Below are 5,605 nucleotides of genomic sequence, written 5' to 3'. Positions count from 1 at the left end.
TCGATGTTTGCATTAAAATAAAAATTAAATAAACAAAAAAATAAAAAATCTACTCTCACCATTTTCTGAAAAATTTAGTTCTGAATTTTTCAAAAAAAAAAAGTCTAAAATCGGTGCATAATTGCGTTCTAAATGTCATTTTGAACCTCGTTTTCCGATTTCACCCCACTGTGCGGTCTGACCGACGCGACACGTGTAACGTATCACATCACATTTGTTTAGGATGGTTGCCACACTTCTTTGACTTTATTCTGACTCACTTCTTACATTTTTCGCACTTCGATAGCTGTCATCGTTGCTCTCTCCAAACTACACATTCAGGTAACCATGCATACAGGCATACATACAGACAGACACCGATGAAATTGCATGATTTTCGGATTCTGTGAGTGCCTAAACGTAAAGATCCGTTAAAAGCCAGAGATAGAAAATTTGGACGATTACATTACATTCTCAGGAATGAGAATGTAAAAAATTCCAGTTAACTCAGTAACATCAGAAATTGAATTTTTGTAACAAAAATAAATTTCTACGAAAAAAATTGAATTTTCAATCCAAAAAGACGAATTTTTTTGACCAAAAAGGATGATATTTTCAAAAAATAGTTAGAATCTCTACCAAATAGTTGCATTTTTATTCAAAAAAGATCAAGTTTGTACTAAAACAGATGAATTTGTAATAAAAAACTAATTTTTTTGATAAGTGAAACATTCATCCAGAAAATATTTCAGTTAAAATATAAATTTTAAACAAAAAGTAAATTTTCTATGAAATAGTTAAGTTTTCAACAGTTGCATTTTTATCAAAAAAAGGTTTGATTTCTGCTAAAGCAGGTAAACTTTAAAATAAAAAAGACAAACTTTCAAAATAAGAGTTGAATTTTCAACAGAAAAGTTAAAGAAAAAATGCACTTTTCTATTAATTAAAATAAATCCAAAGATTCTCATAAATTCTCAGAGAATTTATTTCTCGATTATGTTCTCGGTAATATTCTCATTCTCGTTACCGTTCTCAAAGTAATATTACCGGCTTAGAACACTAGTTATGCTCTTTTAGTGTCCTCAAATAAAGGTCAAGTTCGTTAGCCAGCCATTTTAGATAAGTATTCAAAAAGTGAGCGTTTTTTGAAAATTTTTGAGACCACTTTTTTCAAAATTCAAAAATTTTCTTTGCAGGTGTTCATAGTATTCAAACAGACGAGCTATTTATCCTGATGACTTTTTTCTATAAAACCAAAATTTACCAGAGTTACAGCAAAAAAAAATTTGTTTTCAACAAATTATTTGTTGAAACATTTTTTCTATGATTTTCCATAAATACACCTTTTTCAAGTTATGTTGCAAGAAATTGGAATCGAAACAATATTATGTAAAAAAATTTCTCTTCTGATTATTATTGTTTATATTGTAAACAAATTTAATGTGCAAAAGCAGTAATCAGGCATTTTCGACCGAAATATTCGTTTTTTTTTTCATTACAATTTTTTTCAATTCGGAAATTTATGGTAATTTTAGGAAAATTAATAATTTGTTGATTAATTTTATGATTTTTCAAACAAAATTAATAAAAAATGCATTATTTGGGCGTTTGTCGACAAAAAAATTCAGTTTTTTCAATGGCAGTCTTTTCAGTTGGGAACTCCATGCCAATTTAAGCAAAATTCATCATTTGTTGATCAATTTTATAATTTTTTTAAAACAACTTTAAGAAACAAATGCATTTTCGGGGCATCTGTCGGCGGAACCATTCTTTTTTGTTTCGATATCAGACTTTTAATTGGGATCTTCATGATAAATTCGGCAACATTCATGATGAGTTGAAACATTTGATGATTTTTAAAAACAAATTTAACAAACAAATACATTATTCGGGCATCTGTAGATGGAAAAATTCGTATTTTTCTATTTCAGTCTTTTTAATTGGGAAGTCCATGATGATTTCAGCGAAATTCATTATTGGCTGATAAATTTTACATTAAACAAAAAATTTAATAAACAAATGCATTAATTGAGCATCTGCCGATAGAGAATTTTTTTCGGTATCCTAAATAAAACTGTTGACATAGAAAAAAATGAATTTTTCTGTAAACAAATGCCTGATTAATGCATTTTTTCATCAAATTTGTTTGAAGAAATAATAAAATTTATCAACTTATTATTAATGTTACTGAAATTCCCATCAAGTTCCCATTTGAAAAGACTGGCATTGAAAAAACCGAATTTTTCTGTCGACTAATGCCCGAATAATGCATTTGTTTATTAAATTTGTTTAAAAGATCATACGATTAATAACGAAATTATTAATTTTGCCGTCAATATCATAGAGTTCCGAATTTAAAAAAATGTACATCGAAAAAAACGAATTTTTCTATCGAAAAATGCCTCATTACTGCAATTGTTCATAAAATTTCTTGCAATATAACTAGAAAAAACGTATGATTAGGGAAAATAAAAAAAAAATTTCAACAAATAATTTGTTTATTTAAAGTTTTGTTGTTTAATAATATATATAATAGGCTTGGAGGCTGGAGTCCTTTAAATCTTTAAACCATTATTGGAGATAGGGGCGTGAAAGTCTTGAATGGAAATTTCTGTTTTTCAGTTTAAAAAATTTAGAAATGTTATATCAGTTATTCGATAAATAAAACCAAAATGGCAAGTCCTATCCAAAAAATGGTTGAAAAAAATGTTGTAGGACTTTTTAAAAGCTGCAATTTCTTCCTGAAACTTTATTCGGTATCATTCGCCGTTTGGTTGGAAATTTGAATTTTCTTTTTTTTGCACACCTTTTTTTGATTGATCAAACCAAAATAAAAAGTCCTACTTAGAAATGATCTTAAATTTTTTACATCACTTTTTAAACGCTGCAATTACCCCCCATGGGACTCTTTTTCGCATCTCACGCCGTTTGGCTAAATATTTCAATTTGTTTCTTTTTTCAATATATTTTCCATAAATAAGACCATTATGACAAGTCATATAAATAAATTGTTAAAAGAAATTTTGCAGCAATGTTCAAAATCTGAAATTCCTTTTTGAGACTTCTTCTCGTATTTTACGTCATATCGCTCAAAATTTGATTTTTTTTATAGTATTTTCGATAAGTTAAACCAAAACATCATGTCTTATTTGTAAATTTTTGGTAACAAAATTATATGTCTCTTAAAAAGTATTATTATTCCTTTCAACTTTTGTACGCATCTGTCGTCTTTTGGCTTAAAATTTGGATTTTCAATTTTTGCATCGATTTTTCGATGGATAAAACCATAACTATCGGTCTTAAAACGTTGAGATCCGCTTAAAAACTAAGGTTTGAAATTTCGGACGATTCTAATACTTTCGGAATTATAAATGATGAAATGTTAGTTGAGTTTTGTAGCTAAATATGCAAAGGTTTTAAAAAACATACGAGTTTCTTAAACCATAAAGTTGAATTTTTAAACAAAAGAGATAAATTTTCCACCAAATATTGGATTTTCAAACCAATGCAATTAATTTTGAACGAATTAGTTGCACGCAAAACCCAATGGTTGAAGTTTCAAGAAAAAAATACAAATTTTCAAGAAAAAAGATTTATCTTTAACCAGATCTTCAAGTTTCAAGCAAAAAAAATGAATTTTCTACTGCGGCAGAAAAATTTCCAACCGAAAAGGATTAATTCTCTATTCAACAAACCATTTGAATTTTCGACTAAAAAAGATGACTCTTTAACCAAACAGTCGATTTTTCATAATATAGTATAATTTTCATAAAAATGTTTTTCACCAAATAGTAGAATTTTAAAACAAAAGAGACGGATTCTAAACCCTAAATATATTCGTAGACTTTTCAAATATAATTACTTAACTTTGGTGAAAATTTTGCTGTTTATGAAAAACAAGCTCGGTCATTATGTTTTAAAACTATTAAAAAACTATTTTAAAACCTTGTAAAACTAAGACTCAAAACATCCACCACTGTAGTTTTGTGATTTTGAATTCTCTTTCCTTAAAAGAGTTTAGCTCGAGAGTTTGAATGCACCTACGGCACGCGACTGATGGCAATGGCACTCCGCGCTTGGTCTTTGCATTTCTCCCGCATTCGTGCACAGACCTTCTAAAATCCAAGGTCAACGGACCTTTTTTTTACGATTAAATCAAAACTACTACGCATCTGCATAGGGGCCATCCATATACCACGTGGACAATTTAGGGGGGGGGGGGGGGTATGGCAAAATTCCATGCTTGTCCACGAGGGGGACCGGGGGGGTTAGAATCCACGTGGACACACATTTCCCTAAATCTGTGGAAAATATACTGAAATGAGACAAGGTATACTCTAGGTATAGTCGAACTTTTATATTGTGCTCGCGCACGATATCATTTTTATTTTTATTTTTATTATCATTTTTTTTCACGACTTTTTCTTTGAAATTCAAATCATGTTTAAGTTCACGTTCCTAAGCTAATCCGCATTTTTTCAGCCAATTCATCGCTCCTTTTGAACTTCTTGTATTCTGGGAGCTCGGGAGAATTCTATGGGCGTCATTTAAGTACTGACTAAAGTTTCAGATTCTTTTGTTTTCATAGTTAACAGTTCAAAATTCGTTGACTAACTAACAGCTGTTGGTGCATTTTGCAACAATTTATCGTTAAACTGGTCAAACATTCAAGTGCATAAACGTCATTTTAGTATTTTCAAAACCTATTGTAAATGATTGTTTGAATGCTATAGGTTTGACTGGCAGCCTCTCGGTGGTGCCAAAGTTGACTGGCAGGCTGTCAAACATGTCAAAAATTCGAGTTAAAAAATGTCATTTTAGTACTCTTGAAACCCATTGGGGATTATTGTTTAGGTGCAAAAAACTAACAAAAAGTTTAACTGGCAGCTCATGAGTGGTGCCAAAGTTGACTGGCATGCTGTCCAACATGTCATTCCCAATGGCTTTCAAGAATACTAAAATGACGTTTTTTCACTGGAATTTTTGAATTTTTTGACAGTCTGCCAGTCAACTTTGGCACCACTAAGGAGCTGCCAGTCAAATTTTTGGTTAGTGCTGAGCATTCAAACAATCATTCCCAATGGGTTTCAAGAGTACTAAAATGACGTTTTTTCACTCGAATTTTTGAAATTTTGAACAGTCTGCCACTCAACTTTGGCACCACTCAGGAACTTCCAGCCAAATTTTTTGTTAGTTCTTAGTCTTCAAACAATCGTTCCTGATAAGTTTCGAGAGAACTAAAATGACGTTTCTTCACTCGAATTTTTGACATGTTCGACCGTCTGCCAGTTAACTTTAACACCACTCAAGAGCTCAGTTATACTTCTCGTTAGTTTTTAGCATCTAAACAATCATTCCCCGTGGATTTCAAGAGTACTAAATTAACGTTTTTTCACTCGAATTTTTGACCAGTTTAACGATAAATTGTTGCAATATGCACCAATAGCTGTTAGCCAGTCAACGAATTTCGAACTGTTGATTATGAAAACAAAAGAATCTGAAATTGAAGTGAGTACTAAATAGACCTCCATGGAACTGTCGCAAGCTCCGGGACATTTTGAAGACTAATAATATCTATATTTTCATAAAATATGTCCACGTAGACAAAGTAAGGGGGGGGGGGGGG

The sequence above is a fragment of the Belonocnema kinseyi genome, chromosome 5 (genome assembly GCF_010883055.1).
Source record: "Belonocnema kinseyi isolate 2016_QV_RU_SX_M_011 chromosome 5, B_treatae_v1, whole genome shotgun sequence".
NCBI lineage: Eukaryota > Metazoa > Arthropoda > Insecta > Hymenoptera > Cynipidae > Belonocnema > Belonocnema kinseyi.
This window is presented reverse-complemented; position numbering follows the sequence as displayed.